This window comes from Bos javanicus, chromosome X, assembly GCF_032452875.1.
Source record: "Bos javanicus breed banteng chromosome X, ARS-OSU_banteng_1.0, whole genome shotgun sequence".
NCBI classification, from domain to species: domain Eukaryota; kingdom Metazoa; phylum Chordata; class Mammalia; order Artiodactyla; family Bovidae; genus Bos; species Bos javanicus.
In genome coordinates, this window is record NC_083897.1 from 115044141 (window position 1) to 115059061 (window position 14921).

Consider the following 14921-nt stretch of genomic DNA (forward strand, 5'->3'; position numbering starts at 1 on the left):
GGACGACAGAGGATGAGATGGCTGGATGGGATCACCGACTCGATGGATGTGAGTTTGAGTGAACTCTGGGAGTTGGTGATGGACAGGGAGGCCTGGCATGCTGCGATTCATGGGGTTGCAGAGAGGTGGACACGACTAAGCGACTGAACTGAACTGAACATATCTCTCAAAAAGTATTAATCAGTTCAGGAATGGTTGTTTTTTTGTTTTTGTTTTTTTATTTTTATTTTTAAACTTTACAATATTGTATTAGTTTTGCCAAATATCAAAATGAATCCTCCACAGGTATACATGTGTTCCCCATCCTGAACCCTCCTCCCTCCTCCCTCCCATACCATCCCTCTGGGTCGTCCCAGTGCACTAGCCCCAAGCATCCAGTATCGAGCATCGAACCTGGACTGGCAACTCGTTTCATACATGATATTATACATGTTTCAATGCCATTCTCCCAAATCTTCCCACCCTCTCCCTCTCCAACAGAGTCCATAAGACTGTTCTATACATCAGTGTCTCTTTTGCTGTCTCGTACACAGGGTTATTGTTAGCATCTTTCTAAATTCCATATATATGCGTTAGTATACTGTATTGGTGTTTTTCTTTCTGGCTTACTTCACTCTGTATAATAGGCTCCAGTTTCATCCACCTCATTAGAACTGATTCAAATGCATTCTTTTTAATGGCTGAGTAATACTCTATTGTGTATATGTACCACAGCTTTCTTATCCATTCATCTGCTGATGGACATCTAGGTTGTTTCCATGTCCTGGCTATTATAAACAGTGCTGCGATGAACATTGGGGTACACGTGTCTCTTTCCCTTCTGGTTTCCTCAGTGTGTATGCCCAGCAGTGGGATTGCTGGATCAAAAAGCAGTTCTATTTCCAGTTTTTTAAGGAATCTCCACACTGTTCTCCATAGTGGCTACTAGTTTGTATTCCAAAGAACTAAATAGACATTTCTCCAAAGAAGACATACAGATGGCTAACAAACACATGAAAAGATGCTCAACATCACTCATTATCAGAGAAATGCAAATCAAAACCACTATGAGGTACCATTTCACACCAGTCAGAATGGCTGTGATCCCAAAGTCTACAAGCAATAAATGCTGGAGAGGGTGTGGAGAAAAGGAATGGTTGTTTTTGAATAAAATTTTTTCTGAAGTTCCAAACCAAAAATGTAGGTAGTAAGACTTCACAGATCTGAGTCAAGAAAGAAACTATTCTAGAATTCAGAACTAACACACACAAAAAATGTGATTTATAGATGCAGGAAATACAATAAGCCATGCCAGAAGGAACAAACACAGCAGATAGAGGAGAGGCAAGAAATACAGAAGAAACATGGGCATGAGAGGGTTTTAAAATATTACCTATCAAGATAAACAATAAACAAAGGTGACATCAGAATTCTAAATTTGTAAAACTTGAATATATCTAATTTTGACATGCAGAACAGACTAGTATATATTATAATCAGTATAATTAAATCTCCATATAATCAAATTTTCTATCTCATGTGAACTAAATGTTTTTTTAATGTTCACCATTTACAAAAAGATTTATCAAGAAAACCTCAAATTTTACAATAATTATACAGGCCACATTTTTCTGATTGCAAGACATTAAAGCTTTAAAATTTACTTAATCAAATCAAGCCACTCAATGGACATGAATTTGAGTCAACTCTGTGGCTCAGATGGTAAAAAATCTGCCTGCAATGTGGGAGACCCAGGTTCAACCCCTGGGTCAGAAAGATCCCCTGGAAGAGAGGGCATGGCAGCCTACTCCAGTATGCTTGCCTGGGAAATCCCATGTACAGAGGAACCTGGTGGGCTACAGTCCATGGGGTCTCAAAGAGTCGGACATGACTGAGTGACTAGACAACAACAGCATAAAAGGAAAAAAAAAGCTAAAGCTTTTCATCCAAAAACTAGAATTGAAAACAAAGTCAGATTTAGTGCAGGCAAATCCTCAACAAGAGGTTTTGGCAAAGGTATTATGTTGAAAGCAAGCTTTGAACTCCCAGAAAATGACAGATTAAAAAATGTGGTATCTCAGTGATGTTTTAGAAAATGCATCTACTGAAATATTTCTAGATGCAAATACATCGTCCACACTTGTAACAGAACAAGCTGCACAAAGAAATAATTCAGAACTTGAGTTGATGAAATACATTTCCAGGATTAGATGTCTTCGTGCTAACTAATAGTAAAACCAAAATGTGCAAAGTCAGTTCAACTATACTCCAGGAGAAAATACACACTGTACCTAATACAGCCAGTGTTAAGAATCCTTAGGAGCTGGAAAGCTCCAGGAAAGAACTGGATTGGAGGTTTTCCAAGGGCAAGCTGATGTGCAACATGTATGGAGAAGTGGTTTTAGAAGCCAGCAGCTTGAGAAGGCACGTGAGTATACACAAAGGACTCAAACTCTACCTCTGCTACATGTGTGGGAAGAGATTCACCCAGTGTAACCAGCTGAAAACTCATACTGGTGAGAAACCATATGAAAGAATTATGTGATAGAGGCTTTGCTCAAAAATGCCAGGTTACTCATCATTCATTGTGGTGAAAACAAAACAAAACAAAACAAAACCCTTTAAGTGTGATTTATGTGATTGACAAGTTATAGCTTCTGCAATTTCAAGATTTACACGTGGACAGATAGTGGAGAAAAGCTTTAAGTCTAAGACAGGAGTGGACAAAGATTGGCCCAGCCCAGAACACTGACCTCTCACAGTCACAGGCTTACTGAGGGAAAGCCTTCCAGGCCTCGAGGAGACCTGTGCTCTCTAGCTCTGCTATCCTACACTCTCCAAGTGCGCAGGGGAAGACACTAATAGGCAGTTGTCTGTGGGAACACTTCAGCAGAAAAAAACTTTCGATCTCATTAGTAAGGCCATTTGTTATGTAGAAACACAAAGCTATTAAAAATGGAAAGAATCATAAAATCCAAGTCTAGTCAAGGCAGAACTCTATATTCCAGTGCTAGATTCCCTAGGGAAACACCCAGAACTGGAAACTATAGCTAGGAGGCTTTTTGAAAAAAAAAAGAAAGAAACTATAGCTGGGAGGCTTTCTGAAATGACTTAACCAGATGATGATAATCAGTCTCTTTCATCAGATACTTATTTGGTTAGCTGGAATAAGAGTTAACTTGGAGGGGGTGGTGGCCACAGCTAACTGACTGTGAGCAAAATAAAATTGCTTGTATGTCTCTGTTAGGTGTTAGGAAACAAAAGTGTCTCTGGTAAAACTTTCTGCATCTTCAGTGTGCAATGCTTGTTTCGATGTTTTGCTTTTGAAGTCTAGTTATACGCACAGCTTTTTAAGGAATGAATGACTATGGCAATACATCTGAATAGAGTGCTATTTTGCTTTTTAATTTGTTAATTTTCAAGCTGCCTTCATTCCATTTTTATTTTGCATTCACTATTGCCTTTCATTTGAGTAGAATCTATCTTATGGGTATCAACATATAATCTATTCATGATTCATTTTTGACCTAGGAAATTTTTTTCTCTCCTCAAAATGTAAGCAAAATTCTTAACAATATCAGCCCAAGAGTGTTGCTGTTTGTAAGCCCAATAGACCAATATGTAACCAATGGACAAAAAAAATGAAATTTCACATTTCTAAGATATTTGGGCTATTTTTCTTAACATATTCAACTAGACTATAAAAGTTTCTCATAAAAAGCAAGACAGTATATAAGTTTTAACGTTGTTTTGTTGAAGTATAATGGATATGCTTGTACAGAACTCAGTATTATAGAGAAAATTCAAAGACAATGGTTTTGGTTTGAGACATTTTCAAAATTTTAAATAACTATCTGGTGTCTTTATGTTGCCAAAGACAATTTCAAAATTCAACTTGTTTCATTTTTAATAGATCAATTTGATGAAGATAAGGAGAATATACTGAGTTTTGAAATTTTTTGAGAATCCCTTGGTGTACCTGTTACACATTTTAAAAAATGCATATTAAAATCTAAACAATGAATAATTGGAAATCCCTTGTTTTCTGAATCAGATGCATTATCTTCTATAAAGAGTGAGAAATTAATTATATTTTGAGCTACTAGAAGGCAAATTTACTTTACATTTGAGTGTCTATAAGCTGTACATTTAAAATTTTTCATGTATTAAAACAGCATTTGGTTATTATAGTTTCACAGGGCCCTTTTCTTGCTTAATAGATATTTTTAAAATATAGGATTATCCAGTTTTAATTATTACCCTTCCCCTTTATTCTTTGATCCTGCACTGATTTATTTCACTGCCTGATCTTTCTTCATTAAGTAATCAGTTCCACAAATTCCATTCCTATACTGGTGACCAAACCACCAGTGACAGTATTTCTTATTTCTGCCCAGCATTACCTGTGGTTTGTTTATTTCCTAGTTTTAAACTACATGTGTAATAAAGTAAGCGTATTTTCTATTGGTGGCGATTTCTTTAATTGTAATTTTCTATGTTTAGAAGTCCAGGTCAAAAGAATCAAATATAGCTTGAATTCAACAGTAATCTATTTGAACAAATACTACAGTAGATACATGAAAAATGTAATACCCAGAACTTGGGGGCCTTCCCACACTGCTAGACATCAATTTGGCAACATTTAAACTAAGTCTAAATGTGGGTCCATCGACTTCCCTGGTGGCTCAGTGTAAACAATCCGCCTGCCAGGGCAGGAGACACAGGTTTGATTCCTGATCCGGAAAGATCCCACATGCCAAGGATCAGCTAAGCCCATGTACCACAACTACTGAGCCTGCAGTCTAGAGCCCTCAAGCCACAACTACTAACCCTGTGAGCCTAGGAACTGCGCTCCCCAGCAAGAGAAGCCACCAGAATGAGAAGCCCACACACCACAACAAAGAGTAGCCCCTGCTGAACCCAACTAGAGAAAGCTCACATGCAGCAACAAAGACCCACTGCAACCCAAAACAAATAATTAAAAACTGAATGTGGGTCCAGTTCTGGCAAGTTAAAAAAAAAAAACCATTGGACTGTTCTTATTTTATGATGCAAAGTGAAAGTGAAAGTCCTTCAGTTGTGTCCAACTCTTTGCAACCCCATGGACTATGCAATCCATGGAATTCTCCAGGTCAGAATACTGGAGTGGGTAGATGTTCCCTTCTCCAGGGGATCTTTCCAACCCAGGGATTGAACCCAGGTCTCCCACATTGCAGGTAGATTCTTTACCAGCTGAGCCACCAGGGAAACCTGCATGTAATAATTTTGTAATCACAAGTATCAAAAGGTCTAAGGAAAGGACACTGGCCAAGATGGCAGAGTAGGAAGACCTTGAATTCATTTCTTCACACAGGTACACCAAAATTATATCTAAGAACACCTAACAACAAAAAAGAGTAGAACCTACCAGCAAAGACCTTCTACAACTAAAGATGGAAAGAAGAAACCACAAGATGGTAGGAGGAGTGGAACCATAGTATAGTCAAGACCCTAACCCCAGGTGGCTGACCCACAAATCAGAGGATAATTACAATTGCAGACGTTTTCCCCAAGGACTGAGGGGTCAAAGCCCCACATCAGGCTCCTCGGCCTGAGGGTGCTGCACCAGTAATATTAAACTCTGGAACACTTGGCTTTGAATGCCAGAAAAGCTTACCTATGAGAGTCCCAAAGGGCTCCACTCTTAAAAAACCAAAAAATGCATACACTCTGAGACCCAAGACAGAAACAGTAATTTTAAAGAAGCCTGGGTCAGACTTACCTGCTGATTTTGGTGAGTCTCCCAGAGAGGCAGGAGGCCAGTGGCACTCAACCCGGGGTCATAAACACTGGTGGCAGCCATTTGGGGGAGCTTGTTCTATCATGTGGACACTGGTGCTGGCAAGTGCTATTTTGGAATCCCTGCCTGCCCCCCCCCCCCCCCCCGCCCATATACCTTATGAGCCTCAGGACTCTGCCCTACCCTCGCCTATTAGCCTGTAGGCACCAGTATTGAGAAACCTCAGTACAGTCAACTAGCCAGGTGACCACAAAGCCCTACCCACTAGCAGACAGGCTCCTGGAGACCCCTTGAGCCCACAGATGCCCCTAGACATAGTCCTATCCAATGCTCAGTTCAGTCAGTTGTGTCCAACTCTTTGCGACCCTATGAACTGCACCATGCCAGGCCTCCCTGTCCATCACCAACTCCTGGAGTTTACTCAAACTCATGAGTCAGTGATGCCATCCATCCTCTGTCATCCCCTTCTCCTCCCACCTTCAATCTTTCCCAGTATCAGGGTCATTCCCAATGAGTCAGCTCTTTGCATCAGGTGGCCAAAGTATTGGAGTTTCAGCTTCAACATCAGTCCTTCCAATGAATATTCAGGACTGATCTCCTTAGGATGGAATGGTTGGGTCTCCTTTCAGTCCAGGGGACTCTTAAGAGTGTTCTCCAACACCACAGTTTAAAAGCATTAATTCTTTGGTGCTCAGCTTTCTTTATAGTCCAACTCTCACATCCATACATGACCACTGGAAAAACCAGAGCCTTGACTAGATGGACCTTTGTTGGCAAAGTAATGTCTCTGCCTTTTAATATGCTGTCTAGATTGGTCATAGCTTTTCTTCCAAGGACCAAGTGTCTTTTAATTTCATGGCTGCAGTCACGATCTGCAGTGATTTTGAAGCCCAAGAAAACAGTCTGTCACTGTTTCCCCATCTATTTCCATGATGTGATAGTACTGGATGCCATGATCTTCATTTTCTGAATGTTGAGCTTTAAGCCAACTTTTTCACTCTCCTCTTTCACTTTCATCAAGAGGCTTTTTAGTTCTTCACTTTCTGCTGTAAGAGTGATGTCATCTGTATATCTGAGGTTATTGATATTTCTCCCAGCAATCTTGATTCCAGCTTGTGCTTCTTCCAGCCCAGTGTTTCTCATGATGTACTCTGCATATAAGTTAAATAAGCAGGGTGAAAATATACAGCCTTGATGTACTCCTTTTCCTATTTGGAACCAGTCTGTTGTTCTATGCATACAAATTTCTCAGGAGGCAGGTCAGATGGTCTGGTATTCCCATCTCTTTCAGAATTTTCCCGTTTCTTGTGATCCACACAGTCAAAGGGTTTGGCATAGTCAATAAAGCAGAAATGTTTTTCTGGAACTCTTTTGCTTTTTCAGTGATTCAGCGGATGTTGGCAATTTGATCTCTGGTTCCTCTGCCTTTTGTAAAACCAGATTGAACATCTGGAAGTTCACGGTTCACATATTGTTGAAGCCTGGCTTGGAGAATTTTGAGTATTACTTTACTAGTGTGTGAGATGAGTGCAATTGTGTGGTAGTTTGAGCATTCTTTGGCATTGCCTTTCTTTGGTATATCCAACGCTGCTGCTGCTAAGTCACTTCAGTCATGTCCGACTCTGTGAGACCCCATAGATGGAAGCCCACCAGGCTCCCTCATCCCTGGGATTCTCCAGGCAAAAACACTGGAGTGGGTAGGAGATTAGAAATCAACTACAAGAAAAACAGGGCTTCCCTGGTGGCTCAGATGGTACAGAATCTGCCTGCAAGATGGGAGATCTGGGTTCAATCCCTGGGTTGGGAAAATCCCCTGGAGGAAGGAATGGCAACCTACTCCAGTATTCTTGCCTGGAGAATTTCCATGGACAGAGGAGCCTGGCAAGCTACAGTCCATGGGGTCGCAAAGAATTGGACACGACTGAGTGACTAAGCACAGCACAAGAAAAACAACTGCAAAAACACAAATATGTGAAGGTTAAACAATATACTACTAACCAACCAATGGATCGCTGAAGAATTCAAAGACAAAATAAAAATAAAAAAACCTGGAGACAAATGAAAACAAAACATAATGATCTAAAACCTATTGCACAAGGCAAACACAGGTTTAAGACACAAATTTGTAGCAATACAAGCTTACCTCAGGAAACAAGAACAATGTCAAATAAACAACCTAGACTTACACCTAAAGCAACTTGAGAAAGAAAAACAAACAAAACCCAAAGTTAGTAGAAGGAAAGAAATCATAAAGATCAGAGTATTAATACATGAAAGAGACTTAAAAACAAGAATAAAAAGATCAATGAATCTAAAAGCTGGGAGATAATCAAAATTGATAAATCTTTAGCCAGATTCATCCAGAAACAAGGGGCAAGGACTCATATCAATAAAATTAGAAATCAGAAAGGATTAGGTACAACATACACTATAGAAAAACAAAGGATCATAGACACTACTACCAACAACTATATGCCAATAAGATGGACAACCTAGAAGAAACAAATTCTTAGAAAAAAATCTTCCAAGAATGAACCAGAAAGAAATAGAAAATATGAACAGATCAATTACAAGAACTGAATCTGTAATTTAAAAACTTTCAACAAACAAAAGTCCAGGGTCACATGGCATCATGGGTGAATTCTATCAAACATTTATCAAAGGGTTAATACCTATTCTTCTGAAACTATTCCAAAAAAACTGCAGAGGAAGGAACACTTCCAAACACATTTCATGAGACCACAATCACCCTGATACTAAAACTAGACAAAGTTACAAAAAAAAGAAGAGGAAAATTACATGCCACTATCACTGATACACATGTATATGCAAAAATCCTTAAGAAAATACCAGCAAACAAAATCCAACAAATCATAAAAAAGATCACATGCCATGAACAACTGGGATTTATCCCATGGATGCAAGGATTTTTCCATATTCTCAAGTCAGTGTGATATACCACAATAACAACTTTAAGAATAAAAAGCATATGTTCAACAAAATAGATGCAGAAAAGTTTTGATAAAATTCAGCATCCATTTATGATAAAAACTCTCCAGAAATTGGGCATAGGAGGAACCCACCTCAACATAATAAAAGCCAAATATGACAAACCCATAGCTAACATCATACTCAACAGTGCAAAGCTGAAAGCAAGAATAAGATAAGAAGGTCCACTCTCAGTATTTTTATTTAACACAGTTTTGGAAGTCCTAGTCATAGAAATCAAAGGAGAAAAAACATAATAAAAGGAACCCAAACTGGAAATAATGTAAAAACGTCACTGCAGATGACATGATACTATACATCAGTCAGTCATTTCAGTTGCACAGTTGTGTCCGGCTCTTTGCAACCCCATGGACTGCAACACGCCAGGCTTCCCTGTCCATCACCAACTCCCAGAGCTTACTCAAACTCATGTCCATTGAGTCGGTGATGCCATCCAACCGTCTCAGCCTCTGTCATCCCCTTCTCCTTCTGCCTTCAATCTTTCCCAGCATCAGGGTCTTTTCAAATGAGTCAGTTCTTCACATCAGGTGGCCAAAGTATTAGTTTCAGTATCAGCTCTTCCAATGAATATTCAGGACTGATTTCCTTTAGGATGGACTGGTTGGATCTCCTTGCTGTCCAAGGGACTCTCAAGAGCCTTCTTCAACACCACAGTTCAAAAGCATCAATACTCTACATAGAGAATCCTAAAGACATTACCAGATAACTACTACAGCTCATCTATCAATTTGGTGAAGTTGCAAGATACAGAATTAATACACAGAAACCTATTGCATTTGTACACACTAACAACAAAGGATCAAAAGGAGAAAATTAAGGAAACAGTCCCATTTACCACTGCATTAAAAAGAAGAAAATACCTAGAAATTAATCTACCTAAAGAAGCAAAAGACCTGTACTCTGAAACTTGTAAAACACTAATGAAAGAAACTGAAGATGAAACAGATGGAAAGATAGCACATGTTCTTGGATTGGAAGACTCAATATTGTCTAAATTCTATACTAAAGGCATTCAAAGCAAGCCCTATCAAAATACCAATGACATTTTTCACAGAACTAGAACAAAAAAATTTTAAATTTGTATGGAGACACAAAAGACCCCAAATAGCCAAAAAAAAGTTGAGAAAGATAACCAGAACAATCAGACTACCTGACTTCAGACTACACTACTAAGCTACAGTAGTCAAAACAGTATATATTGGTGCAAACCAGAAATATAGATCAATGGAACGGGATTCAAAGTTCAGAAATGGACCCACACATCTATGGTTAACTAATCTATGACAAAGGAAGCAACAATATACAATGGAGAAAAGACAGTCTCTTCAGTAAGTGGTGTTGAGAAAACTGTACAGTCACATGTAAAACAATAAAATTTGAACATTCTCTAGCACTATGTACAAAAGTCAACTAAAAGTAGATTAAGGACGTAAATGTAAAACTAGATACTATATAATTCCTTGAGGAACATAGGAAAAATACTCTTTGACCTGCATCACTGCAATATCTTTTTGGACTCACCTCCTAGAGTAATCGAAGAACAAAAATAAACAAAGGGGACCCAATTAAACTTAAGTGTTTGCATAGCAGAGATAACCATAAATAAAATGAAAGGAAAACCTAGAGAATGGGCGAAAATATGTGCAATACAATACAATCGACAAGGGATAAATCCCCCCAAAACACACAAATAGCACATATAGCTCAATATAAAAAAACACAAACAAAGCAACCACAAATTGGGCAGGATATCTAAATGGACACTTTTTCAAAGAAGAGATACAGATGGTTAAAATGCACATGAAAATATGCTGAGCATTGCTAATTGTTAGCAGATCAGATCATTCGCTCAGTCATGTCCAACTCTTTGCAACCCCATGAACCGCAGCACGCCAGGCCTCCCTGTCCATCACCAACTCCCGGAGTTCACTCAGACTCATGTCCATCGAGTCAGTGATACCATCCAGCCGTCTCATCCTCTGTCGTCCCCTTCTCCTCTTGCCCCCAATCCCTCCCAGCATCAGAGTCTTTTCCAGTGAGTCAACTCTTCCCATGAGGTGGCTAAAGTACTGGAGTTTCAGCTTTAGCATCATTCCTTCCAAAGAAATCCCAGGGCTGATCTCCTTCAGAATGCACTGGTTGGATCTCCTTGCAGTCCAAGGGACTCTCAAGAGTCTTCTCCAACACCACAGTTCAAAAGCATCAATTCTTCGGCGCTCAGCCTTCTTCACAGTCCAACTCTCACATCCATACATGACCACTGGAAAAACCATAGCCTTGACTAGACGAACCTTTGTTGGCAAAGTAATGTCTCTGCTTTTGAATATGCTATCTGGGTTGGTCATAACTTTCCTTCCAAGGAGTAAGCATCTTTTAATTTCATGGCTGCAGTCACCATCTGCAGTGATTTTGGAGCCCAGAAAAATAAAGTCTGACACTGTTTCCACTGTTTCCCCATCTATTTCCCATGAAGTGATGGGACCAGATGCCATGATCTTCGTTTTCTGAATGTTGAGCTTTAAGCCAACTTTTTCACTCTCCACTTTCACCTTCATCAAGAGGCTTTTTAGTTCCTCTTCACTTTCTGCCATAAGGGTGGTGTCATCTGCATATCTGAGGTTATTGATATTTCTCCCAGCAACCTTGATTCCAGTTTGTGTTTCTTCCAGTCCAGCATTTCTCATGATGTACTCTGCATATAAGTTAAATAAACAGGGTGACAATATACAGCCTTGACGTACTCCTTTTCCTATTTGGAACCAGTCTGTTGTTCCATGTCCAGTTCTAACTGTTGCTTCCTGACCTGCATACAAATTTCTCAAGAGGCAGATCATGTGGTCTGGTATTCCCAACTCCTTCAGAATTTTCCACAGTTTATTGTGATCCACACAGTCAAAGGCTTTGGCATAGTCAATAAAGCAGAAATAGATGTTTTTCTGGAACTCTCTTGCTTTTTTGATGATCCAGCAGATGTTGGCAATTTGATCTGTGGTTCCTCTGCCTTTTCTAAAACCAGCTTGAACATCTGGAAGTTCACGGTTCACCTATTGCTGAAGCCTGGCTTGGAGAATTTGAGCATTACTCTACTAGTGTGTGAGATGAGTGCAATTGTGTGGTAGTTTGAGCATTCTTTGGCATTGCCTTTCTTTGGGATTGGAATGAAAACTGACCTTTTCCAGTCTTGTGGCCACTGCTGAGTTTTCCAAATTTGCTGGCATATTGAGTGCAGCACTTTCACAGCATCATCTTTCAGGATTTGGAATAGCTCAACTGGAATTCTATCACCTCAACTAGCTTTGTTCATAGTGATGCTTTCTAAGGCCCACTTGACTTCACATTCCAGGATGTCTGGCTCTAGGTCAGTGATCACAAAAAGTGCAAATCAAAACTATCTCACATCAGTCAGAATACCCATCATCAAAAAGCCGGCAAACATTACATGTGGGAAGGGATATGGAGAAAAAAGAACCCTCCTACACTGTTGGTGGGAGTGTAAATTGATGTAGCTGCCATGGAAAACAATATGGAGGCCACTTTAAAAACTAAAACTAGACTTATCATGTGATCCACAATCCCACTCCTGGGCATATATCCAGAAAACACAAAAGTAGTAATTCAAAGAGACACATGTACTCCAATGTTCACAGCAAATGTATTTACAATAGCCAAGACATGTAAGCAAACTAATTATCAACAGATGAATGGATAAAGACACACACACAAAATGGAATATGACTCAGCCATATAAAGAATGACAAAATGCCTTTTGCAGCAACATAGATGGACCTAGAGATGACCATCCTAAGGGAAGTAAAGTCAGAAAGAGAAAGAAAAATATCACATGATATTACTTATATGTGGAGTCTAAAAAATGATACACATGAATGGATTTACAAAACAGATTCACAGATTTAGAAAACAAACTTATGATACCAAAGGGGAAAGGTGAGGGGAAGGATAAACTAGGCATCTGGGATGAACACATACAGACTACTATATGTAAAATAGATAATAAACAAGGACCTAGTGTATAGCACAGGGAACTCTACTCAATATTCTGCAATAATCTAAATGGGAAAATAACCTGAAAAAGAATAGATACATGTATATATAAAAGTGAATCACTTTGCTATATACCTGAAACTAACACATGCTGAGTCAATGTACTCCAACATAGAATAAAAAATTTCTTAAAAAAAGAAACAACTATGACAAAGGAAAAAACTCAAAAAATACAATGAGGACATACAGATGTCCAAAATGCACATGAAATATGCTCAACATAACTAATTAGTAGAGAAATGCCAGTCCATCCACACTACAATAAACTATCACCTCACACCAGTCAGAATGGCCGTCATCAAAAAGTCTAGAAATAGTAAATACTAGAGCGGATATGTAGAACCCTCCTACACTATTAATGGGAAGGTAAATTCATAAAGCCACTATGGAGGTTCCTTAAAAACCTAAATGTAGACGTATCATATGATCCTCCAACCCACTACAGGGCATATATCCTGAGATAACCATAATTCAAAAACATACATGAACCCCAATGTTCACCGCAGCCTAATTACAATAGACAAGACATGGAAGCAACCTAAATGTTCATCAACAGAGGAATATATAAAGGTGTGGTATGTGGTAGCACATACGCACAAAGTAGAATATTACTCAGCTATAAAAAAGCATGAAACAATGTCATTTACAGTAATATGGATGGACTGAGAGATTATCCTAAGTAAGTCAAAGACAAACATCATGACATCATTATATGTCGAGTCTGAAAAATGATATATATAAATGAACTGATTTACAAAACAGAAACACTCATGGATTTAGAAAAGAAATTTATGATACCAAAGGGGAGAGGAGTGGGTATACTGTATGCAAATCAGCAAGGACCTACTATATAACACAGGGAACTCTGCTCAATGTTCTGTAATAACCCATATGGGAAAAGAATCTGAAAAAGTTTCTTAAATCTTAAACAAAGGGAAAAAATACTGAGAAAGAGGAAAAAACCTCAGAAAAAAGAGACACATAGATGGCCAAAAGGCACATGAAAACATGCTCAACTTTGCTATTTACTATAAAAATGCACATCAGAACTACAATGAGGTATCACCTCACAGTAGTGAGAACAGCCATCATCAAAAAGTGAACCAACAATACAAGCTGGAGAGGATGTGGAGAAAAGGGAACACACTTGCTGGAAATGTAAATTTGGGTACAGTCACTATGAACTTTCCTTGAAAAACTAAACAGAACTACCATATGATCCAGCAATGCCACTCCTGGGCATATGTCCAGAGAAAACCATAATTTGACAACATACATGCACCCCAATATTTTTTGCAGCCCTATTTACAATAGCAAGAGATGGACACATCTAAATGTCCATCAACAGATGAATAAAGAAGGTGTGATATATTACTCAGCCATAAAAAATGAAATAATGCCATTTGTAGCAACATGGATGGTCCTAGAGATTGTCATACTGAGTGAAGTGCATCAGACAAAAACAACTATCATATGGTATCACTTATATGAGAAATCTTAAAAATTTGTACAAATGAACTGCTCTTCAAAACAACTACAGTTACAGATGTAGAAAACAAACTTATGACTACTAGAGGGATACATTGGGAGATTGGGATTGACATATATGCACTACTATAAATAAAATAGATAACTAATAAGGACCTACTGAATAGTGCAGGAAAGTCTACTCAATACTCTTTACTCAATACTTTTATGACCTATCAGTTCAGTTCAGTTCAGTCGCTCAGTCGTGTCCGACTCTTTTCGACCCCATGAATCGCAGCATGCCAGGCCTCCCTGTCCATCATCCTCCCGGAGTTCACTCAGACTCATGTCCATCGAGTCAGTGATGCCATCCAGCCATCTCATCCTCTGTCGTCCCCTTCTCCTCCTGCCCCCAATCCCTCCCAGCATCAGAGTCTTTTCCAATGAGTCAACTCTTCGCATGAGGTGGCCAAAGTCCTGGAGTTTCAGCTTTAGCATCCTTCCTTCTCGGCTGCCACCCCTGACCTCGGATGTGGGGTAGCTGTAATGACCTATGTGGGAAATGAAAATAAAAATGAGTGCATATGTGTATATGTATAACTGAATCACTTTGCTGTGCAAGGGA